A 26,710-nucleotide genomic window follows, 5' to 3' on the forward strand; every position below is an offset into this window, starting at 1 on the left:
TCTCCAAAATGCCAGTGGGAGGGGCCTAGAAAGGAGGGGGTGTGACGGAGGCGATGGAGAACTCTTGCTGTCAGAGCCATTCCCAACTAGTTTCACCATGAAAGAGAAAAAGCAGTTTTCAGGGCACAGCTTTAGAATAAACGGTACACAACCAGGAGGTTGCAGGGAACTGGAAACCTGGCTAGAACTCTCCCCGGCAGAATGAGCAGCTGGCTAAATTAACCAGCAGTTCTCTCCTGCCCCCCAGTGCCCTTGGCAGCCCCAAGTCCCCACTGTGCCCCAGACTCCAGAGCTTTCTCTTCTTTCAAGACTTCTTCTGCTGTGCCCTCTCCCTCAGGGCAAAGCACTGTATTTTCCAAGGTAACATCTAACTAATCTAACATAATCTAATCTGAAAGAGTTAGTGTTATTGAATTAATGTGCTATTGCTTCTAGAAAATACAATTTGCATTCTAGAGACACAGAGCCTAAAACCTAAGAAGTGGGAATTTCCATTGTGCTGACAGGCTGGTAAGGGTGGCAACTTTGCAAGGGATGGGAATTTCAAGACCAAATTTTAAAATTTAAAACAGCCTTGCTTATTCCTACAGAAGGGAAGGTTTTGGGTTTCATTTTTGAAAAACTACCAACCCATGCCTCCATGTAATCTTTTTCTCCAATTTTTTCCCTACCTTCTCAGTAGTGATGGATTCAGAGCTCTTAAGACTTTCTCTTAAACTCTGGTAATTATCATGGTTGGTAATGCCAGAGCTGTACTTCATTAGTAGGGATTTAAAAGGAACATAATATTACCTTCCCAATAATTTAAAGTATAATCAATAATTTTCGATAATCCTGAAAAACTATTTCAAAGACATGCAATGACTCTTAAAAAGAACTACCACTTTCTGTGCATATACTATATGTCTATATTGGACAGCATATATGCTAACAATTATATACATTGTCTCATTTAATCCTTACCACACCCCTATACACTAAAAGCATTATCCCCATTTTTCAGATGAGAAAACTGAGGTGCTGGGAAGTTAATATAGTTAAGATCACATACAATAGTTGAAAATATTGGAGGAAAAATCAGATACAATTCACTCTGAGTCAAGAGCTTGCCCTCTCAATCACTACATTATCTTACCAGCTAAGGGGAGAGGAGTGGGGGAAAAGCAATAATATTTCTATTATCTTGATCTTTTCAACCTTACCGTGGCTAAATCAGTGCTTTTCAAAGTACAGTTCCTTGACCAACAGCATCGGCATCCCTCAGGAATTTGTTTAAAATTGCAAAATTCGTCACCCACCCCAGACTTAAAGCAGCAGAAGATCTGGAGATGGAGTCCAGCAGACTGTGTTTTAAGAAGCCCTCCAGCTGATCGTGATGCATGCTGAAGTCTGAGAACCTCTGGCCTAAACTATCAACATAGATTCTTAAGGTCTTGGGTATGGGTTTCAAAAGTAACTCCTTTTTAACATCTATTCCTTGAATAATTCCTAGAAACTACCACATAATTTTACTGTAATTCCAGAGAGATTTGAATACATGAGCATTGTTGTCACATACTTGAAAGGTATGTGATTTTGTGAATGGAAAAGAAATAATCAATTCAAAAGAAAAAAAAAGCAGTTTTTCAATATCCTGCAATGTAGTCTAATAAGACTGAGTTTAAAATTAAAGCAGTGTAACAAGTTGTTTCAGTTTGCTAAAGCTGCCAGAATGCAACATACCAAAAATGGGTTGTTTTTTACAATGGAGATTTATTAGTTTACAAATTTACAGTTCTAAGGCCATGAAAATGTCCCAATGAAGGCATTAAGAGGGAAATATGTTTTCTAAGGAAAGGCTGCTGGCATCTGGAGTTCCTGTATCACACAGTAAGGCACATGGGTGCACCTGCTACTGCTTCACTCGGGGTTCCATTGTTTTCAGCTTCTGATTCCAGTGGCTTTCTCTCTGTCTGTGGGTCCTCTCTTGGCATCTCTGCGGTGTTTCTCTCTAAGCTCTCTCTGTATGTGTGTTTCTACCTTTTATTCTCTCATAAAGGGCTCCAATAAAGGATTAAGGCCCATCTTGAATTGGATGGGTCACATCTGAATTGAAACAAGTTAACCAAAAAGTCCCACCCACAATAGGTCTTCACCCCAAAATGGATGAAAAGAATATGGCCTTTTCTGGGATACATAACAGCTCCAAACTACCACACAAGTATTCCTGAGTTTAAGAAGGAAAGGTTGTGGGCGGTGCTACAGGGGCTCAACAGGCAGAATTCTCACCAGCCATGCCAGAGACTTGGGTTCAATTCCTGGTGCCTGCCCATAAAAAAAGAGAAAGAAAGAAAGGGGAGTTTATCTAAATTGCATATCTCTAATAAGTTCCCATTAATATGGTCCCTACATGTGCAAAATTATGTAGAACAACATGAAAAGCACAGGAGGGTTCATCTGAATAGAATCCATATGGCTTGCCTCACTCCTTTTCTTCATTCTGTGCTGCTGCTTTCTTAAAACCAAAATAAAATACTTAGGCCAGATTTGGCCCAGGAAACACTCACCAGCCCGGGGCTTCCCTAATCCCTTTAGCTGGAGAACCAGTGGCTGGAGGACAAGAGCAGCCCTGCACTCGAGCGTTCCATACATACCTGAGTACAACAAATCAGGCCTCAGAATAGGCCATATCCCAGATAGTCCTGCATTCAGCTTCTCAAACCCATTTTCTTAGAGCTTGCACAATATTACCCTACTGTGCCCTAAATAAAGGAAAATATGGGCATCATTATATCTTCATCTGAAAAAGAAAAAAGATTTGGTTTGAGTTGGCTCTCCAACTGGGCCAGAGGTCAGAAATAGAGGGGGATCGTCCTCTCTGGGACTGAGTCAGTGACCAGAGACCTTCTCAGTGACCACATTAAGCAGATCAAACCCTGCAGGGATGGAGTTATCCTGGCAGAAAGCAAACCTTGGACTCAGGAGTCTCATTGGCCAGCAGTGCAACCCCAGCTCAGGACCTTGCCATCTCTAAGGTAAGCGACAGTTATTACCTTGGGGACCTTGGGCAATATACTTCACTTTCTTGTACCTCAGTTTCCTGAACTGCATTGTTTGGGAAAGCCAAGGCAGGAGTAATAGACACCTGAAATGAATAGAAATAGGACACACTTCAGGAGATGCTCAATAAATATCAGGTCTTTCCTCTTCCTCTCTGAAGAGATGAGATGGATTTCTGCAGACTTGGTGGAAAGTCAACTTCAAAGAGCAGTCACCAGGTCTAGAGCAGTCAGTCACCGGGTCTAGAATAGTCACCAGGTCTAGAGCAGTCACCAGGTCTAAAATAGTCACCAGGACTAGAGCAGTCACCAGGTCTAGAGCAGTCACCAGGTCTAGAATAGTCACCAGGTCTAGAGCAGTCACCAGGTCTAAAACAGTCACCAGGACTAGAGCAGTCACCGGGTCTAGAGCAGTCACCGGGTCTAGAATAGTCACCAGGACTAGAGCAGTCACCAGGTCTAGAGCAGTCACCAGGTCTAAAATAGTCACCAGGACTAGAGCAATCACCAGCTCTAGAGCAGTCACCGGGTCTAGAATAGTTACCAGGACTAGAGCAGTCACCAGGTCTAAAATAGTCACCAGGACTAGAGCAGTCACCGGGTCTAGAGCAGTCACCAGAACTAGAGCAATCACCAGGTCTAGAGCAGTCACCAGAACTAGAGCAGTGACCAGCTCTAGAGCAGTCACCGGGTCTAGAATAGTCACCAGGACTAGAGCAGTCACCAGGTCTAGACCAGTCACCAAGTCTAAAATAGTCACCAGGACTAGAGCAGTCACCAGGTCTAGAGCAGTCACCAGGTCTAGAATAGTCACCAGGTCTACTAACTGATCCCCAAGTATGTCCCAGCTTTCCCCGGGATCCTGGAATATGAGTGCTTGGTTTCTAATCTTGAAACAAAGGAGGAGGCCAGGATGCCTCTCATCCTAAAGAAGGGCCATTATATGCCCTCGTTTGAGACAGATCACAAGGTTTCCCCTAAACCTCTGGTGAATGCTGAACTCTTCCTCCCCACAGCTCCCCACACATAAACACAACCCCAAAACAACAGACATATGCGATGCTCAGCTAATCCCTAAATATTCAGGGAAGCAACACATTAAATAATTACAGAAAAGAGAAACATCCCACTCCGGTCTCTGGGTATTAAGTTTAAAATCATTCCTAGGGAAAGTATTTTTCCCAAAAGGAGAGAGCCCTCTACTGGTGAGTTAACACTATGCTGGGAAAGAGCCTGATTCTGTATTGTCCACATTAATCAATCCACATGGACTTTCTCCTTTTCAAGGAGTAAATGTCTAAGTTATCACCCATGGGGTAAGGTTTTGCCCATGGTAGGAATAGACGCAATTTGAATTAGTGAAAACTGATGATATAAAACCCAAATCCCATTAAAATCTTTCATCTGACCTCATTGCAATTTACTAAGGCAAATTGAGGGGATAAAGAGAGAGCACGAAAACCTTCTCTCCTCTCTCCATAACACGTGGACAGTCTTCTAGAAATAGCCCAGTATTTGAACTGTAAAGATATCATGTCAGACAGCTAGGAAGAAATTACAACTAAACCAGTTGTCTATCAAGAGAAGTTGAGCAAGTTATGGTACATCCAAACAACGGAATACTATGAAGCTTAAAAAAAATAATAATGAAACTCATATCGTTAAGTCTAAGAAAAAGATCTCTATATAAGTTTTTTTAAAAGCAAAGTACAGAAATAATATATATAATATGCTATCGTCTGTATAAAGAGAAGGATATTTTGTGTTTGCTTCTATATGCATCAAGTAAAATATTTCTAGAGCGTTTGCCCAAGAAACTAATAACAGTGGTTACAACTTTATAGTGATGTGAGAATATACTTCTCATGTGCACACTCATACATTCTCCTAAATTCTTACACATACATTCTCACACACACACGCTCTCATGTGCACACATACATTCTCCTAAATTCTCACACACATACACATATATCTGACACACACTCATGTGCACACTCATGCATTCTCCTAAATCTCACACATACACATACATTTTCACACACACACACTCTCATGTGCACATTCATGCACACAGTGACAGCCTATTCTGGCTCAGCCTAACCTCTGTGCTACCTGGTACAGCCCCAGAACTTTGGTCCTGGTCCATTTCAGCACAAGGATTCCTGGACCTCTCTCTCAGGCCCAACCTCCCTGGCCTGCTCTCAGGACTTCTCTATGCAGAAACCTTTCCCGACTGAAATATGGGTGCCCATCTTTCTGTCACGCCCTACCTGTTCTGATCAACTCTTACACCTCCAGGGCCTGTTCCAGCCTACCATGCTACCCCATTCCATCCTTCATTTATTCCACCTGACAATAAAGCTTTTCTCTCCTCTGGACCTTAAGAAGAAAAGGTTAATGTTCCATTCTACTTATGCTTCCAGTTTCTCTACTTGCACAGAGAGAGAATTTCCAGAGGACCAGAGAGAGGTACCAGTCTCCTCCATCCATCCAGAAGGGCCAGCACCCTCTCAGGACAGGCACAGCGCATTTCCTCACCAGCCCTGCAGAAACAGAACCACAGTGAGACCAAATTTTGTTCTGCCAACAAGCCATTTGGTGTCCCTGGAACAGTGACCTACAAATACTCTAGATGCAAAACCATTTTGAAAAGAAAATAGATACTGCATTTGACATGCACTCTTTTTTCTTTTTAATTCCTCTCTGGATTTCCTTCCACGTTAGAGCATGACAACCCAGGAATATTTCACTTCTGGCCTAGAACCCCTTATTGTTCTGCTGTTTCAGATATTGGAGGCCAAGGATGCTTTCTGTCCACGTGTACGTTGTCTCACTACAACAGTGACTGTAAAACTTTTTCCATCTATAATAACTATTAACACTCGAGTCCTTCACATTCATTATTCTATTTAATCTCCTGTGACACTGTTTTTATCACCCCCATTTTACAAGAAAGAAAACTATGGTTCCAAGACCAGATCTTTTTTATCATAAATCCACACCACACTTGCCTGTCCTTCAGGACCTAACTCAAATCTGCCTCCTCAGTGACCCAACATCTCAGCTCCTGCAAACCCAAACAAAGCTACTGACACTTTTGAGTGACTACTCTGCACAATATTTCATTTTGTACTGCTGTCCATTCCATGCTTTAGGGTTTATCATTGCCTTGTATTATTAGCTTTCATGCATACTCTGCCTCCTGAAAAATCAACCATATTATTAGCTCTTGATTATCAGGGCATATGTCTTCTCCATCTTTGTGTCCCCATATTTAGAAGAGTCTTTGAATATTCCACGTAATCTCCAAGATGCATGTTATTGATGGTAGTTTTCACCTCTCTAGGCTTCCTAGACAATCTCTGTGCAAATCAGGCCTCTCTGCCTACAAAGATATATGTAGAGTCATGATTTCCATGGCATTATTTACAAAAGCAAATAAGAAGCAGCCAAAATATGCCACAAGAGAAGAGTCGTTAAATAAGTGATAGGACATCTGCATGTAGAAATGTTACACAGTCACTAAAAATCATTTTTTCTGACTATTCAATAACATGGAAAATATTTACCAAATATTATGATACATTTTACATTTATAGCAAAAGAAAAAAAAAAACAGGGAAAATACATCAAAATGTCATCTTTTGCCACTCTGCACGCTGAAACTACAGAGAACTTCTACTCTTCTCTTTCAGAATATTAAAACCTTTTTCTGGAATCCCTGGGACCACTCATTTCAATCCTGTAGGCTTCATTTTTCTTCATCCGTAAAATGGAAATAATATTGGTTTTCTCCCAGGGCTCCTGTAAACAGTTAAAATTTTCCAATAAGAAGTGCTTTGTAAAGGAATAACAATGGTATTAAATTACACAATAAAATGATTGTGTGCTCTTTATGCAGTTAGCACAAAGGGAATGATGCTCTGTCAATGCACAGTGGGAATTTTAGTGGAATTTGTATCTTTTAAAACTCTACAAACCTCTCCTTTCATTTAAAAACTAAGCCTGTGACTATCTTATATTCACTTACTATGAAGTGATTCTCCACTGGATAATTCAAGGAGGAAAGAAACCATCTACGTCAGTAACCTAAATAATTCAGCTTTTTTTTTTTAGTAGAATGGAAGCTAGACTTAATCAAATTAATAACTCAGGACCCCTCCTGCTTTGCTCAGGCAGACGAGAAAGTCCACATCAAACTCCCCAGCTCTGCAGGGTGACTTCTTCTCATCTCTCATTCCACCCTCCATCACATTCATTTCTGGGTGTGACAACCAGAGCACCGGGTAAAAGTCTGTCTTGGTAGCAATTTCCTACAAGTCTACACATATGCATTGAACCCCCACGCTGTGCCCAATACCAGGCACTTCTGCGACTTTCTTTAGGGCCAGGTAATGTTTACAACTGCTTTCCCTACCCACAGTGTCATCTCCTTTTCATACAACCCATGCAAGCACATGGCTTCACCTAGCATCCTTATATCTTACCAAACATTTATGGTTTCAGCTCTATAAACTAGGAGAAAAGAACCAGTTTCAATCATCAGATAACACTTCAGCCGGCCAGAATCCTACTGGAAGAGTTAAGCTTCCTGGATGTTTGCAGTTAAGTACCAAAACTTTTATGATAGCCATGGTTTTGAGTGGAAACCTTCTCCACCATAGTCTGCGCTCCCCACCTTCTTGAACAGATTGCACTGGATTTAACAACCTTTTGGTGGCTCGTCCTCGTGCACATCATTAGCTGACTCTGAAGGGACTGCCTGGCCAGGCAATGCTTTTTTGCCCTGACATGCATTAGGCCCATGTTGCTCTTTTCTGAGGTTATGTTACTGCTTTTCACAGTTTTTCTGTTTCTTTTCTTTGGTTCTGCTTCCATCCATCAGTGAACCTTCCCATCTCCCTTTTCTAGTCTGCTGCAAATAATCTACTATGGGTTTAGAATCTACTATTTAAAACTTGCTGGGTTCAGTTCATAGAGTTATGCTCTGAGGGTCTCTCCCATGAGGAAAGCACCCGCACCTCAGCTCATCACCTCCATGCTGCCTATTCTGACTGCTCTGAGGCTTGTTATCCCACTTCCTGGTTCTGGCTCTGTTTTTGGAGAAATGAGTTAAAATAGTCATTTCAGAGAATTTCATTTGAAGCTTTCACTGCATTTCAATTCTACACAGGAAAACTATACTTAAAATAATAACTTTCCAGTGACCCCTGGAGGAATGAGGGAACACACCACTGTAGCAAAGACTGGGGTCGGGGGCTGGGAGGAATAGAGAACAAGAGAAAGGTTTTTATATTTTCTCTTCCCTCTTAGCTGCCTGGTTGCTCCAAATTTTCAGATATTTCCCCTTCAGTGCAGGCCTGTTCTATAACCTCAATAAGGCCTGATTTCTAGTGTGAGAAGTTTTTAAGTAAAGAAGACAATAAAGTACAAGGTAGAAAATTGGAAAAGTTCCTTTGGAGCTAATGTGATATAGGGAGATAAAGATCATTCAAGATGGAGCAGTGGGCATAATGTATTCCGAACTCATGCAATCCCTCTGACCTAAGAAACCATTTTATTTTGTTTCACTAACTGAACTGGATAAAAGGGCAAGACTTCTTCCTATAAAGCATGCCTTCAGTATTCACAAAAACCCTTCTTTAGGGACACAAAGTTGTGTTTCCCAGTTGTCTCCTCAGAATCTTCAGAGCTATTTTTCCATCTAGCTTACCAAAACTACTAGCCATGATACAGTGTTCATTTGAAAACATTTACCTTGGGTCTGTTAAATGCCTGGTGTTTCCCAGGGCATGGTTACAATAGCCCTTTCATCAACTTTATATCTTTTCTCTGATTAAAAATAATCAGGGTGCATGGGTGGTGCAGTGTATAATTCTCACCTGCCACACAGGTTCAGTTGCTGGCCATGCACTCCCCAAAAGCAAACAAACAAATAAAAACACAACAAATGATGCTGCAATAACAGGATACTCACAAGGGAAAAGAATCAAATATGACCCCCACCAAACAGCATACAAAAAATATATATACATATGTATGATGTTGTTCACTGTAGTGTTGTTTAAAATAGCAGAACACTGGAAAGAATCTAAATCGTTTAAATCAGGTGATTGATACAATGGAATATGATATTGATCCAGGAGGATATTCATCTTGTACTAATAAACAATTAAAACATATATTTTGCAAACCAAGCAGTGGGGACAACGAATTCAATAGACTGAGCCCACAATCTTGGGATTCACCCCAATGAAACTTATTCCTACAAAGGAGAGACTAAACCTACTGATAATTATGCTTAAGAGTCATCTCCAGAGAACCTCTTCTGTTGCTCAGATATAACCAACCTCTCTCTCTAAGCCATTTCAGCAGGTGAACTCACTACCCTCCCCACTACATGGGATATGACTCCCAGGGCTGTAAATCTCCCTGGCAACGCGGGACAGGACTCCAGGGATGAGGCAGGGCCCAACAACATGAGATTGAGAAAGCCTTCTTAACCAAAAGGGAGAAGAGAGAAATGACAAAAGAAAGTCTCAGTGGCTGAGAGATTTAAAACAGAGTTGAGAGGTTATCCTGGAGGTTATTTTTATGCATTATACAGATATTCCTTTTTAGTTTATGGTGTGTGGGAGTGGCTACAGGGAGCCGAAAATGATTGAACTGTGTTCCAGTAGCCTTGATTCTTGAAGACGATTGTATAATTGTATAGCTTTTACAATGTGACTGTGTGATTGTGAAAACCTTGTGTCTGATGCTCCTTTTATCCAGGGTATGGACATATGAGCAAAAAGAAAATGGATAAAAAATAAATAAATAATAGGGGGTATAAGGGGTAAGACTGAAATACTCAATGAGAGGGAGGAATAAGGGGTATGGGATGCATGAATTTTTTCTGTTTTCTTTTTATTTATTTTTCTGAAGTGATGCAAATGTTCTAAAAATGATCATGGTGATGAATACACAACTATGTGATGATACTGTGAACCACTGATTGTACACTATAGATGGACTGTAAATGTGTAGAGATTTCTGAATAAAAATATTTTTTAAAAAGACCTATCCTGATTCATAAAATTATATCATGATTTTAATTACATTTATTCATGGTTATTTCATTATTAAATATTTCTTATTGCTAAATATATATATATATTTTGCAAACCAGTAACTACAGCATAATCACTTTTGTAGAAATATATCATTTATGAGCATAGAGATGCATTTTGGGGCATAGAAGAATATACACCAAAATGGTTGAGAGAATTATGAATGATTTTACTTTCATTTTTGTGGTTCTGTATTTTCCAATTTTTCTCTGAATGATAGTAGATGGTATGCTAAATCAACCAAAAATTTTATAAAATAACTCTCTTATAAAAACAAACAATTCTATTACCTTATCAGTTCTTCAAACCTTACAAAAGTCTGGGAAAATCTTAAAACCAAATGCATTAAACCCAAGAGACAGAGGTTCCTCAAATGAAGACGTTCCCGTATGTTACAGTAGAAAATACATGGAGTGAAATGCAGAGAGGTGGCAGGGGGTATATGATAAGACGGAGCCAATTCATCACCAAAGAAAACTAGAGACGCTCAGGCCCCATGTACATCAGGGGGCAAGGATGAGACACAAAGCAGAAAACAGGGGAAGGAAGATAGGTTGAAAGTTTATGAAAGAATAGTTTATCTGAATCCCCTATTACCATACTCCATTAGCCAGAAAACTATTTCAGGCACCAGGAGACTCAAGGTTTACTTTCTGGATAAATTGAAAGGAGAAGCTCGAAAGCCTAGGACACAAGGCTCTGTATAGGGCAAGTCAAGTCTCAGCACTAAAAACTCTGAAACTAATTGAAAGTCTCCATGGAAAATGGCTGAAATCCGAGTCTTTTTCCTCTACTCCCTAGAACACTGACAACCAAGTGGCTATTTCCAAAATCGAAAGATTGGAAGACTCTTGTATTAGATCGTATTGCTGCTGTAACAAATTGGCACACATTTAATGATATAAAGCAACTAAGATACCATAGTTCTGTAAGTCACATGCTGAAATAGGCCTCACTGAGCTAAAATGAAGATGTTGGCCAGGCTGTGTTCCTTTCTGGAGGCCTGAGGGAGAAACTGCTTTCCTTGCCTTTTCTAGCTTCTAGAAGCTACCACATTCCCTAGGTCACGGCCTTCTTCAGCTTCAAAGTCAGTCAAGTCTGGGCAGGTCCTTTCTCACTCCCATCTCTCTGCTTCTCTATTCTGCCTCTGCATTCTGCTTTTAAGGGCCTTTATGAGTATATTGGGTCACCCAGATAATCCAAAATAATCTCCCTATTTTAAGATCAGCTGATTAACAGCCTTAATTTCACCTGTTACCTTAATTCCCCTTTGCTGATGCAGACATCTTTGGGGCATCCTTATTCTGCTTATCACAACTCTTCCCTGAAGTACCTCTGAAAAGAATTCCTTCTACTGACATATAGGGACCTGCCAATATATTGGTTTCCTGGCACAGTGATTCAGAAGTTAAACTCATCATTCAACAAGCTTTACCAGAGCCTTCCAATTAGGTTTTTACTGCATGATATATGAGAAAAGCATCAAAACGAAAGGAAGGCCCCTAAATAAACAGAACAAAATGGAACTCAAAGGGAGACTTCTGGGAAAGTGGGTGGAGTAGAAAGCTCCAGGACTCAGTCCATCCTCCAGGGCAGCTAGTAAACAGCCAGAAACTGTCTGAAACAACTTCTGGGGCTCTGGGGGCCAGAAGAGCACCGCACAGCATCCAGGGAAGAGCAGGACTGAGCAGAACTGAACAATAAACAGTGGTGCAGAACTCTAAGTGGCACTCACCATGCCATGGAGGCTGCTGCTCATTACACACTCTCATACCGGCCACCTCGGGATCCAGTCCTGGCTGGCTGCTTCAAAACGAGACCAAAGTCCTCTTCCCAAAAACAGGGTGGGGTATGGCTAAGCACAGATCATGGCTTTGATTAGCAAAATCCAATCACTGGTTCCTAGCTCTGAGGGCAGCTATCATTTCAACCCACCCTGGACAAAGTAACTGGTAACCTCTGTTTTTATACTGCACTTGTCAGGGGTAGAAGTGGGGGTGATATAAAGGCACAGGACCACCTCAGGACTGCAGGGAACAGTTTGTTCTTAGCGTCATCTGTTGGGCAGGCCAGGAAAGCACAGATTTTGGAGACAACCAGAAACATTTGGCATCCTTCCTGGTTCCCTTCCCCAGGGCGCTTTGGAACAGGGCTACTTCCCTACCGTGGGTCCCTTACTGTCTTGACTGGGAAATACTGACTTGGGAAAGTCCTCTCCAAGGAGGCCCTTCTCCTAGAATTTGCCCTCCAGGCAAAAGCAGCTGGAGACAATGAAAGAAGTATAAAAATTATAGAGTCAAATAAAAAACAAACAAACAGAACAGATCAACATTCCCGAAGAAGGAACAAAGGAGCAGAACCTTTCTCCTGGTGGTGAAATAACTGCACAAACAGGGCTATCTCAAGTTGTACCATATATCCAGGGCAAGAATCAGATGAAGAAGATCTGAAAAAAAAAACCTGATCAGTGAAACATGAGCTAGTTGAAGGTCTAGAAGGAGTTTAACCAAGTATGAAAAAGAACCTCAACACAAAGCCAAACAACAATACAACCCTAAGCAAGAGAAAAAAAACTGACCTCCAGAGTAAGCTCATCAAGAAGAGCAGATGGCTAGGTATCAGCAAAAACTTATAAGCCATACTAAGAAACAGCAAGATAGAGCCCAATCAAAGAAAGAAATCAAAACTTCAGAGGAGACATGGAATTTTGTTAAAACTAATTAAAGATGTTCAAACTAATCTCCCAATTCAATATAAAGAAATGAAGGAAAATATGGCCAAATAGACAAAGGATAAGAAGACACTGTGTGAGCATAAATAAGAATTCAGAAGTATAAAAAGAAACATAACAGCTGGCTGGTGGTGGCGGTGGTGGCAGGCTGGAGCCAAGTGCCCCGTGTGCATGTGTGGAGACGTGGCAACAGGAGCCTCTCCGCCCCCGCCAGAGGCACAGGCCCATGCTCGGCTCTCACGGCCTCTACCACCCCTCAGCTCCCTGCCCTGGGAGAGGAGACTGCCTGTGGCTTGGGTGGCCTGAGCTCGGAGTGCAAAGAGCTCAGGGCAGTGGCAAGGACAGCGTTGGTATCCGCGGTCAGGACAGCCTCAGCAGGCGGGGAAGATGAGAGGAGTCAGATCGAGCTGGGAGATGTGGCGCCACACAATATTAAACAGTTGAAATTAAACCAAGTCACCTTTCCAGTCCGCCACAGCAGCATGTTCCACAAGCATGTGCTGGAGGTCGGAGAGCCAGCAAAACGTGCCTCCTTCAGTGGTGTTGCAGTAGGTGCAGGATGCTGGGGGGGTGGGTCATGCACACGATCAGGAGAGACTTCACCTCACAACACTAGACGTCTGGCACCTTACCGACGGCTAGGAATAGGAACTAAAACATTAAATCAAGTCCTAAACATTTTGTGAAAAAGACGGCACTTTTGACAACATCTACCTACATGTCCAGATCAGCAATGAGTCAACAATTGACTTCTACAGGAAGCTTGGCTTTGACATTATAGAGACAAAGAACTATTATAAGAGAATAGAACCCGAAGATGATCACGCACTGCAGAAAAGCCTCAAAGTCCCTTCTGGTCAGGATGCAGATATGCAAAAAACAGATATCTGAACAAATTACAAATGAACTTTCTTGCACTTGCTTGTGGCCAAATAAAAGAGAGGCCCATGAATTTTTCCCCTTCTTTCTTTTAAAGCTTCCTCCCTCCTTATCTTGTTTTTTTCTCTTTCTTCTACCTTTCCTTCCTTTTTCTCTAAAAATTTGAATATTTTAAGGACCTTAACATTAATCATGTTTGGATTGTTTTAGTTTCCTGACTTTTGTGAAGTGATTTCATTGAAGGAAGGAGAAGGTATAGGTATGTTTAGTTTCACAGTTAAGATATATGGTCCCAAAGATTGGGGTGTCAAATAATTCCAAATTTTTTAGCTAATTTTTTAAATGTCCTGTTTTCACACTGAAGGGCAGAGACTACAAAATATTGTATATTCAAAAGACAAAAAGAAGCAGCAGCAACATCTTGTTCTCTAATTCACAGACAAGTTAGTGTGCTTGTGGTACTCTGGGTTTTTAAAGACTATTTGTGGGATACTAATCCCTAAACATTGCCTTCACTTTACCTTTAGTCCTTCTGAGCACTGTCTCAGGAGCTGGACCATGATTATCCTTGTAAGAAGTACTTCAGCTTTTGTTGTTACTTCTTTAGGCAGATTTTCCTCTTCTCCTTGCTGGTGGTGGAGGTGGATGAGGCAGTTTGGTTAGGGAGTTTTTACACCTGGGTCTCAGTATTCGAGCTAGAGCGCTTTTTGCTAATGAGTGGGCTGGTTGTTAGGTTTATTTTTCCTGCTGTTGATTATTACTAGTGGCATTAACTTTTAGAATGTGGGCTGGTGAGATTAATTTATTTTAATATCCCAGCTAGAGAGATGGCCTTTAACTGACATAAAGAGGTTTGTTGTGATTTACCTTTTCTCCTCCTGTCCATTTTCTTCAGTGAATCCCAACAGCAGTTTTAGTGAGCATTGTTAAAAACGGAATTTAAGTTCTCGTAGGTTAATGCCCCTGATTAAATCTGAAGCAGGTGTCTTCTCTTGGACTTTATGCAAAAGGACTTAAAAGGAAGTTTAGCTGGACTTGTGGCACAAAAAAAGTTCATTCAATGTCCACTAATGCAGGCTGCTAACCCTGTGGCCGCTAAGTGTCTGCTTATATAGGAAAGAATCTGTTGAAGAACATCCCAGATTTGATTATACTCTGTGCCTACAATGTTGAGTTTTAGGATTTGGGGAAGAGTGGAATTGTTAAACATATTGCTTCCATCCTTGGAAAACTAGAAGTCTAGAAGTGTTAATAATGCACATGTCACTGTGACTTCCTCAACTGAAAGAACCGACTTACACTAGAATATTTTCTGGCACATAGACAAGTGGCTTTGATGGGCTGATAAATTTTTGTAAGATGGGAAACATCTGAAATTTTTTTATCCTTTCTTCCCATAGTCCCATCTCCAATATTTAAATTTTTTAGATTGTCAATACTGATGGCCCATTACAACATCTAATTAGATTTTATAACAGTTCACAGGGCTTGAGTTTTCTCTTGCTTCACTTTTAAAGGAAGGCTAACATAACATTTATCCTCTTTTGTAAAATTCTAGTATGAAAGTCTCTTCTCTCCAAATATATTATTTGCAGGATGTTTATGCACGTTTTATAATCATAAGTTCTTATTTGAGAATGTGAAAGTGTAGTAGACTTAAACAGTCTTACTGAGTGCCAAGAATAATACAGAAAAGAAGGCAGCTGATGAGTGAATATTTAGGGTTCTAATCTTAAGACAGTAAAAATCTACAAAATCCATGCTGTTTCTTGAGTATCAATTCCTTAAGCAGTCCAAATCAGCTTAGAAGAAAGTTTTCATATTAAGCACCTTTAACTTTCATTGATAAGCTTCAGCTTCCTCTTGCAAAGAGAAGAGTGCTTGAGTTACAGAAGGCAAGCTTGAAGGATTCACTTTTTGTAAACTTCAGATATCAAAATAGATTTTGATATGTAGATGAGTTTTCTGAGATGACACTGCCTCTATTTTTATAACCATTTTGCCTGGACTATCTAATCAGTCCTACGAATGTATCCCTTAGTGTGGTTATTGAAAACAGAATAGTTGCCTCATAACTAATTAAATACATGTTATTTAAGGAGGGAAAAAATTAAATTTTGAATTGAGTGTGTAGGCTCCCTGTCATTATAGTTTCTTTTTTCCACACTAGTCAATAACTTAACCTAAATTATAAATATATGTAAAGGGTTAATTGTCCTGCATCAAACTTGTATTAAATAATTCCATCCACTTAAGGAGAACTTAGAAGCTGGACATTAATTCATATGCCTGTGAATCAGTAAGGACTGAATGAATACCCCATGTTGAGTTGGAAATGTTGATATATAATAAACATTATCTTCTTGCAGGTAATACAATAAATGATTCTATTAACTGGAAGATTACAGAATGTGACCATATTGCAGTACAGTTTTTACTGTGGGGTGAATAAGTAGAAATTATATTGTGTGGTAGTTGATTTAGGTTCTAAAGAACAGAATATGCCGATAAATCTATGCAATATATAATTTGCCCAGGTTTGTTTTCATTTGGGTAAGGAAATTCTGAAATATCCCCCAAAGCAGTTTATTTACCAACTGAAAGTCCTCCAAAAATAGAACTATTGGGAAATTGTTGTGTGCGATGGTGGAAAAGAAATCCTCCCTCAGTTTTTTTGAGAGAATAACTTTAAAAATGCTTAAATGGCTAAGTTTACTTGGTGCAGATAAGGATTAAAATTTGTCAATTTTAACACTGCTGTTTCATCTGAAATAAACTTATGTGATATTCTGCTAGTAAAAAAGGAGAGAGAGAAAGAAAGGAGAGAGAGAGAGAAAGAAAGAAAACAGAAATGATGGAAATGAAAGACATGGTAGAAGAGGTTAAAAATACACTAGAGGTATACAAGAGCAAATTAGAAGAGGCAAGAAAATATCAGCAAACTAGAAAAAAGACAATTGAAATCTTACAGAAAGAATGGATAAAGAAAGGAGAAATGTGAGCAGGGTCTCAGGGATTTCAATGACAGCATAAAGCACACAAATATACGCACATGAGTATACAGGAGAAGAGGAGAAGGCAAAAGGAGCAGAAAAAAATTTGTCAGGAAATAACAGCCAAAAATTTCCCAATTCTTGTGAAAGGCATAAATATACATATTCAAGAAGCTCAATGTACTCCAAACAATAAATCCTAATAGAACTACTCTGAGACACATACTAATCAGAATGTTAAATACCAAAGATAAGGAGGGAATCTTGAAAGCAGTAAGAGAAAAGCAATTTGTCCCATAAAAGGGAACTGCAATAAGACTTCAGTATCAATTTCTCATAAAGAAACCACAGAGGGGAGAAGGTAGTGGTCTGATGTACTTCAGGTACCGAAAGAGAAAAACTGCCAGTCAAGAATTCTTTATCCTGCAAAGTTTCCTTCAAATATGAGGGAGAGAGATTAAAATACTCATAGATAAACAGGAACTATGAGCGTTTTCAACAAGAAACCTGTCCTACAAGAAACAGAAAGGAAGTATTGCAGACTGAAAGAAAAAGTCAGATGAGAGAGACATGCAGGAATGTGTAGAGATGAAAATTATTAGTAAATGTAACAAAAAGGATAAAAGAGAGAGTCAAAATAATAATAAAATAAAGGGTATGACATAAAAAAGAAAGGAAAAATGGCTAAAGTAAGTACTGCCTTTACAGTAGTAACATTGACTGTTAATGGATGAAACGCCACAGTCAAAAGACACATATTGGCAGAATGGAAAAAAAAGTATGACCCAATGATATGTTCTTTATGCAGACTCACCTTAGACCAAAGACACAAATAGGTTGAAAGTGAAAAGTTGGAAAGAGATATTCCATACAAATGATAACTAAAAAAGAGCTGGGGTAGCTATACTAATATCACACAAAATAGACTTTAAGTGTAAAACTGTTAAAAGATACAAAGAAGGAAACTGTATATTAATATAATGGGCAAGCCACAAAGAAGAAATAAAAATCATAAATATTTATCCAATTAACCAAAATGCCCGAAGATACCTGAGGCAAACACTGACAAAACTGAAGGGAGAAATAGATGTGTCTAGAATAATAGTTAGAGAATTCAGTACATCACTCTCATTAACAGAAAGAACATCTAGACAGAGGAACAATAAGGAAACAGATAGCTTGAATACTGTGATAAATACCACACCTAACAGACATATACAGAACATTCACGCCAGGACAGCAGGTAGCACATTCTTCTCAAGTCTGCATGGATCATCTTCCAGGACAGACCACATGTTGGGTCACAAATCAGGTCTCAATAGATTTTAAAGACTGAAATTTTAACAAGCACCCTCTCTGATCATAATGGAACGACTCTGGAAGTCAATACAGGCTGAGAACTGGAAAATTCACAAATGTGTGAAAGTTAAACAACATACTCTTTAACAATCATTGTTATCAAAGAAGAAATTACAAGAGAGATTAGTAAATATCATGAGATGAATGGAAATGAGAACACAACATCAAAACTTATGAGATGAAGTGAAGGCAGTGCTGACAGATAAGTTTGTAGCCCTAAATGCCTACATTAAAAAAAAATAAGAGCTAAAATCAAAGATTTAACTGCACACCTGAAGGGGCTAGAAAAAAAACAGCACACTAATCCAAAACAAGCAGAATGAAAGAAATAACAAAGATTAGAGCAGAAATTGAGAATAAAAAGCAATAGAGAAAACTAACAAAAGCAAAAGTTGGTTCTTTGAAAATATCAATAAAATCAACAAACCTTTAGCTAGACTGACAAAAAAAAAGAGAGAAGTTATAAATTAAATCAGAAATGAGAGGAGGACATGACTACCAACTCCACAGAAATAAAAAGGATCATAAGAAGACTCTATGAACAGCTGTATGCTAACAAACTGGCCCATTTAGATGAAATAGACAAATTCTTAGAAACACATGAGCAGCCTACACTGATTCTAGAAGAAATAGAAGACTTCAATAGACCAATCACAGATGAAGAGATCTAACCAGTCATCAAAACCCTCCCAATGAAGAAAAGTCCAGGACCAAATGGCTTCATGGTGAATTCTACCAATCATTCCAAGAAAAATTAATAACAATCCTGCTCAAATTCTTCAAAATACTGAAAAGGAGGGAACACTACCTAGCTCTTTCTATGAGGCCAACATCACTTTTATATCAAAGCCAGATAAAGATACTACCAGTAAAGAAAATTACAGACCCATTTCTCTAATGATATAGGTGCAAAATCCTCAACAAAATACTAGCAAGTTGAATCAAGTTGGTTTTATCCCAGGTATCTAAAATGGTTCAACACAAGAAAAGCAATTAATGTAATATACCACATTAGTGAATCAAAGGGGAAGAAAAACACACATTCATCTCAATTAACACAGAAAAGGCATTGAAAAACTCCAGCATCCTATCTTGACAAAAACAATTCAAAATATAAAAATAGAAGTAAACTTCCTCAATATGATAAAGGGCATATATGAAAAACCCGCAGCTAACATCAATAGTGAAATACTGAAAGCTTTCTCCCTAAGATTGGGAACAAGAGAAGGATGCCCAGCATTGACACTGCTATTCAACATCATGCTAGAAGTTCTGGCCAGAGCATCTAGGCAAGAAAAAGAAATAAAAGGCATCAAATTGGAAAGGAAGGAGTAAAACTATTTGCAGATGACATGATCTTATTTATAAAAAGTCCCAAAATCTACTACAAAGCTACTAGAACTAATAACCTAACTCAGCAATGTGGCTGGGTACGAGATTAACACAAAAATATCAATAGTGTTTCCAAAGACTCATAATGAGTAATATGAAGAGGAAATTTAAAAAACAATTCCATTTACAATAACAACTAAAAGAATCACATGTCTAGGAATAAATTTAACCAAGGCTGTAAAGGACTTTACACAGAAAAACTATAAAACATTCTTAAAAGACATCAAAAAAGACCTAAATAAACTCAAGGGCATTCCATGCTCATGGATTGGAAAACTAAATATCGTTAAGATGTCAATTATATCCAAGTTGAATTACAGAGTTAATGCAATTCCAGTCAAAATTCCAACAGCCCATTTGTAGAATTGGAAAAGTCAATTATCAGATTTATCTGGAGGGGTAAGAGTCCCCAAACAGCCAAAAACATCTTGCCAAAGAAAAATGAAGTTGGACTCCTCTCATTTCCTGAATTTAAAGCATATGCACATACAAAAGAATGAAAGATGACCCCCATCTCACAGCGTATGCAAAAATTAATTCAAAATGAATCAAAGACTAAATATAAGGACCAGGTCTATCAACTCCTGAAAGAAGCATTTTCAAGGCCTTGTAGTAGGCAATGGTTCCTTAAGCTATATACTTAAAGCACAAGCAATGAAAGAAACTAGATAAATGAGACGTCATCAAAATTTAAAACTTACATGCATCAAAGAATTTCATCATGAAAGTGAAAAAAAAAACTACAAAATGTGGGGAAAATATTTGAAAATCATATATCTGATCAGGATTTAATATCCACAACTTACAAAGAAATTCTACAACTCAACAACAAGGAGACAAACAGCTCAATTTTAAAGTGGGCAAAAGACTTGAATAGATATTTCTCCAAAGAAAATAAATGGCCAAAAGCATATGAAAAGATACTTAACATTATTAGCCACTAGGGAAAGGCAAATTAAAATAAGATCCTTTCACACCCACTAGATTGGATACTATTATAAAACTACACATGTTGGAAAGGATGTGGAGAAACAGGAACACTCCTTCATTGTTTGTGGGAAACTTCAAAAATGCTACACAGGGAGAAGTAAGCACCGAAGAGGCAGATGGAAAGAAATAGAAGAGAAAGAAACAAATTTTAAAAAAAAAACCAAAATTACTAGTAAACGAAAGTCTAGAAAGTAAGAAATACTCAAAAAATTATGGGTCATGTCAAAAGGACCCAAGAACCAACTTGAAGAGTCTCTCACTGGTCAATCTGGGATAATTTAAGCATCGAAATAAATAATAGAAATAAATTATAATGCCTTAAGTAAAATAAAGATCCATGAGTCCAAACCAATAGAAATAAATACATAAATAAATAAATGGGGAGAAAGAAAACTTTTACTTACAGTAGAATGTCAACTAACAAATATAGAAGAAACGATGGAATTAGAAAATCATCATTTGGCAACCATCATAGAAATAATTAATTCAGCCAAAAAACATTAATGGGTAATAGTAAAATTTGATGAAGAAAGAAAAAATACATAATCTCAAAATACCTCCTCATAAAACACTCAATTTCAAAAGGAAAAAGAATAGCTTTCTAGTAGAAAAACTTACAGATACTACTTTATCAAGTAATCAAAGTTAATATCACCAGTAATGGGGCAAACTGAAGTCATGTACCATGTGATAGGATGCAGTGAGAACATTGCATCATTTCTGTGATATTCCTGCTAAAAAGACATTACCTGAATCTAATCATGAGTAAACATCAGACAAACTCAAATTGAGGAAAAATAATTGGCCTACATTCATCAAAGGTGTCCAGATAATGAAAATCAAAGGAAGTATGAGGAACTATTTCAGATTGAGCAGAGGAGAGAGACATGGCAATGAAATTCAATACATGATTCAAAGCTGAATCTTTCTGCAATCATAAAGTTCTTTTTTAGAATGACAATAGCAAAAACTAGAATCAGGTGCAGAGATTAGATGGTAGTAATATATCTCTTAATTATGAACTTCTATTATTGTATTGTGGTGATACAGGAATCATACACCAAAGTATTCAGGAGCTACAGGGCATCGTGTTGGCAACTTACTCTCAAATTGTTCAAGAAAAATTTAGTTTGTACTATTCTTATATTATTCTTGCAACTTTCCTATAATTTATAAAAAAACAGGGTAAGATTTAAATTTTTAAATGGTGGTAACAGGTTGGTCTTGGTGGGGTTAGGATGGTGGTATTTATGGGTAGGTAGAGCTAAAATCCTCATAATCAGGAGGAAAAATATATTGAGCCACTGTAGATTTTTTTCACGTGAAACATTTGTGTGTGTGTGAAATGTTTCCTCATGATTAGATTCAGGTAATGCCTTTTTAGTAGGAATATCACAGAAATGATGCATATTATGATTTTCATGGGTCCTCGGCACTTTTGACTTCATGGGCATTTCCCTCCCTAAAAAAAATATTAAAAAATATATTTTACAACTGCATTGGTATAAAAACAAGTATTATGTATTAAAACATTTTCTTTGGTCTAAAAGTCTATTTGTTTTCTCCTCATTTTTAAAGAAAGACATTTTCACGAGCCCTGGCAAGTACTGTGGAACCTGAGCACTGCGTTCTTAGACCTAATGAATAAATTGGTCCTGTTTAACTGAGAAGCCTTGGAGCTAATCCTAACTCTGCTTTTTCTCTCACAATCCTTATCCAATATACCAGCAAATCCTGTAAACTCTACCTTCAAACTATTTCCAGAATCAAACCCGTTCTCCTCCCCTCCTTTGCCACCACTCTGACCCAAGCCACCAACATCTCTCACCTTGATTATTGCAAACTCCCTTTTAGGTGATATCCCTTCTTCTGTTCTTAACCTACCACAATCTATTCTTAACACACAGCAACTGAGTGATCCTCTTAAAACACAAATCAGATTATGTCACTGCTCTACTCAAAACCTTCAAATACCTCCCCATATCACTCAATAAAAAACAAAGTCCTTACAATAGTTAGCAACTGCTATATAACCACCTCAAAACTCAGTGGTTCAACAACATGCATTTATATTGCTCACAAGTCAGCGTCTTCCCTGTCCCCACTGGGTTCACTCGTGTGTCTGCAATCAGCTGTGGGTCAGGTGGGCAGCCCTGGTGGTCTTGGCTAGGTTCTCTCACATGTTTAGGAGTTGGTTGAATGCAGACCGGTCTTGGGACAGCCTCAGCTAAGACAACTGGGTTCTCTCCCATGTGTCACCCATGTGGGCTCTCATCTTCCTAGCAGGCCAGCCCTGGGTTTCACACATGGCAGCTGTCGAGTTCCAAGAGCGAGAACAGAAGCATGAAAGGCCTCTTGAGGTCAAGACTTGAAACAGGCACAATGTTCCTTCTGCTGATTCTATTAGTAAAACAAATCACAAATACCTGCCCAGGTTCCACCATTTCATGGGAGGAGATACGACACATTACAGAAGACATGGATACAGGGATACGTTGGAGCTATTTCTGTAATAACTCTACCATAAAAGCTCCCCACCCCCACTATTACCTCTCTATCCTCATCTCCCATTATTATCCCACTCACCACTTGGCTCTAGCTGTGCTGGCCTCCTTGTATTCAAACACAGCAGGCATACTTCCTGTTTGAAACGCATACTGGACATCTGCATGACTTTCTCCTTCTTCTCTTTCATGCCTTTCTTATATCCTGCCAATGAATAATTCCTTGATAACTCCATTTAAATTGCTTCTACACACACACTCTCTATGCCCATCTATTTTTCATCCACAGTTTTTATCACCTTCTTAAAAAACACATGTAATTTACTCTCTTATTTTGTTATTGGCTTCCTCCCCCAACTAGAACTATTAAAGGCAAGGATTTTCACTGTTTCATTCGCCATATATCTGGTACTCATGCCAGTATCTTGGACATGCTATTTGTTAAACAAATGAATAAATGAATGAATGCAAAATGTGGCTCAGTAGAAAAAAGGTTTGGAATCAGTTCTCTAGCTCAGCAGACAGCAAATGCTTTCTGTAAAGGGTCGGAGAGCAAATGTTTTGGCTTTGAGGACCAGATGGTCTCTGTTACAACCACTCAACTCTGCCGTTGTAGCATGAGAATAATCATAGACAATATGTAAACCAACAGATATGGCTGTGTTCCAATAAAACTTTATTTAAAAAACAGGCAGCAGGCTGGATGTGGCCACCAGCCATAGTTTACAACACCATCCCTAGACTCTTGCTGCTCAAACGTCCCCACCACCACCACCTCTAGGACCAGGGGCATCACCTAGGATCGCCACAGAAACGCAGCACTCTCTCCAGATCTTCTAAATTAGAATCTGCATTTTAATAAGATCCCCAGGTGATTTGAGAAGCACTGACCTAAAGAATGCAAAAGAATGAAGGTAAATCCCTCTCCCTCCTGTTCATGTTGGAGAGTCTATATTAGTAAAAAAGAAACCAAGCACACTTCTACATATTTTATCAGATAAGAAACAAAGAGCTGGGAATCTGATACCGGGGTTCTCCCCATCGTTGTCCTTAGTTAGATATATGAACTTGGCTAAATCACTCCCCTCTTTAGGCCTCTGTTTTCTAAACTAGATAATATCTAATTTCCCCTCCAGCTCTAGATTTCTACTATTCTCATACTTACTGAAATAATCTAAATACACGTCATGGTGTTCAGAACTTGGTGAAAAAGCGTAGAGGCTCTTCTCTCGGTTTAAGTGGCTGATGTTCTTATATAAGAAAATCAGGTGTCAAGTGCACAAAATGACATATATGGTATAGCCTACTAACTTGAACTAATTTCACAGGGAATATTAGAAAATCAAAAACTGAGGGTTTTTAAAGAAACAATAATCATTCCTTTCAAGGGCATACCTGGGCTCAAACTAGACGAGGAAAATGATTATATGTAAATGAGCACTAATATAAATAAGTGCTTGAAATGTTTTTTCCTTACAAAAGTCAAACATGCCTGTGAACACCATTTAGGAGCTTAGCAAAATTTCTTGAGGTGTGGGAAAGGCTACAGGCCTTCTGAGATGACACTCTTATCACACATTCCAATCACTAATAGCATCTTTAAATTCAGAATAGAAATCTTTACTGGGTCAAAAATCACTAAGTTCTGCAGGGTAAGATTAATGTCATTAGCTAAGTAGGAGAAGAAGGTTCTCTAAAATAATTCAAGTCCTCACTGGGCAATTCAAATTATCAGCACCCTCATAAATACATGAACTCATATCAATATTCAACAGACAAACCATCAAAAAGCAAAGTCTGAACTCATTATACTATATAGCTTCAGATATCAGCTTTTTTGCAAACACATTAATTAGTTATTTAGCAATTTTTGAAAGTTAGAAGAGTCAATTTACTATAATTATTTTTATTAAATTTTTATCATTCAATATACAGAAAAAAGTATTTTCAAACTATTAGAGTTACTAGTAGTTCAAACTATCAGAGTTACTAACAGTTCAGATTATCAGAGTTACTAATGGTTGACTTTCATCCTTCTGGTAAAAAAAGTGAGTTACTAACTCGTGTTGTTTTTTGCAATTATTCTCCCTTCTTCCACTAAACACATGAGCTATTTATAGAGCCCGTGACTCATTTGGGCCTCTTTCCTCTCCTTCATCACCTCTATCGAGTCAGTCTCAAAGTTCTGCCAGCTTTACCTTTCAAAGATCTCCAGAACTCAATTTCCCACTCCCACGACCACCCTCTAGATCAGGCCTTTATCACCCCATCCCTGGGTTAGCATAAGAAACTTTTACTAAGAATCTCTACTGAGGCTGGCCACAGCTTTTGAAGCCTCCTAATTGAGCTAATGCACTAACTGTGGCCCACTTTTGTATCACTGCAAATCTGACCCAAATTCCTTCTACTCAAAAGGCTTCTAACCAGGCTTGCAGGGCAGGATCAAGCTCTGAGGTTCCCTCCTACAGACCTCTTCAAATACCCACTAGTCCATTATTGGATGCTACCTGGGTACACATATCCTAACCTTCCTAAACTCTCCCACTTTCTTCCATATTCTATTCTTCCATTGTAAATGGTTCTGCTAAATTACTTGCTAAACCCAAAGAACCCATATCTTCAGCATTTCTCCCACTAGTAATCTTTGGTCTCCTCTGCTGGATCTCTGGGCTCAGGGTAGGGTACTTCTATTTTCACTGTCCCTAATGAGCTCATCTGGTCCCATCCATACCTATGTGCTGACAACTCACAAAAAGTCTATCTTAAAAAAAAAAAAAGGATTAAAATAGCAATCTAGGTCAAGATGGCAGCTTAACAACATGCGCATTTTAGTTTGTCCTCCAGAACAACTACTAAATAACCAGAAACAGTACAGAACAGCTCCTGGGGCCACATCAGTGACCAGACACACAGCATACCCCAGTCTGGATCAGCTGGACCGGCTGGGAGCACCCCCCAGAACCGTGAGTTCCCAAAGCTGCGGCAGCCAGCGCCCCTCCCCCACAAGACGCTTCCAAGAGGGGAAAGGAAAGGACTTTACCAGCAGCAGGGACTGAGCACAATCAAACGCCAATTGTGGAACTAATTAACAAATTCTGACTACTAAAAATAGGCCCCCAGCTTAGGTGAACCTGATCAAAGTGGAGGTTGCTCATTTTTGTCCCAGCGCCAAGGGGGCAGGACTGACAGATAAAGGGGGGAAAAGAAAAAGAAGGAAACAGAGGTTTTTGTGGCTGTGTATCTACAAAGGCTTGACTGCCTCTGGATATAGCGGCAGAACTTTTCAGGCTGCAACTGCCCCAGGCATAGACAGAAGTGAGCTCTTTTGGGGCTTATCTGGAGCTTGTGCCTTCCCCAGGGGAGGGGTGAAGCCCAATTCAGGTGGAATCCCTCCATCAAGAAATTCAGACACCAGGGCTTGGTAATTTGAAGCCATTAAAACCAGCCTATAGCCTCTCCTCTGTCTCCAACCCGCCCCCAGCAGGGAGAGCCTGCCAAAGTTAAAGGTACCGCACCATCTTATGCTGGTGGGACCTGCAGTCAGACAAGCACCTCATACTGGGCAGGATAAGAAAAACAGAGTCCAGAGACTTCACAGGAAAGTCTTTCAACCTGCTGGGTCTCACCCTCAGGGAAAACCAACACAGGTGACTCTTTCCTCCTGATAGAAGGCCAGTTTGGTCTGGGAAAATCTGGCTGGGGTATATAA

General features: G+C 39.2%; 1 long non-coding RNA gene and 1 pseudogene across 3 annotated transcripts in view; one reads left to right on the forward strand and one right to left on the reverse strand.

Annotated features, from left to right (window-relative positions):
• The window catches only part of LOC143647399 (uncharacterized), a 240,981-nt gene that overhangs the window by 192,361 nt on the left and 21,910 nt on the right, over positions 1-26,710 (reverse strand). For all 3 annotated transcript variants that reach the window (XR_013158034.1, XR_013158037.1, XR_013158036.1), the window contains 2 exons: positions 23,798-23,892; positions 23,084-23,206 (listed from right to left, as the gene is read on the reverse strand). This is a non-coding gene — a long non-coding RNA (uncharacterized LOC143647399). The remainder of the gene's footprint in view (positions 1-23,083; positions 23,207-23,797; positions 23,893-26,710) is intronic.
• Positions 11,895-13,775, forward strand: LOC143645794 (N-alpha-acetyltransferase 50 pseudogene; annotated as a pseudogene).

This window comes from Tamandua tetradactyla, chromosome 9, assembly GCF_023851605.1.
Source record: "Tamandua tetradactyla isolate mTamTet1 chromosome 9, mTamTet1.pri, whole genome shotgun sequence".
Taxonomy (NCBI): Eukaryota; Metazoa; Chordata; class Mammalia; order Pilosa; family Myrmecophagidae; genus Tamandua; species Tamandua tetradactyla.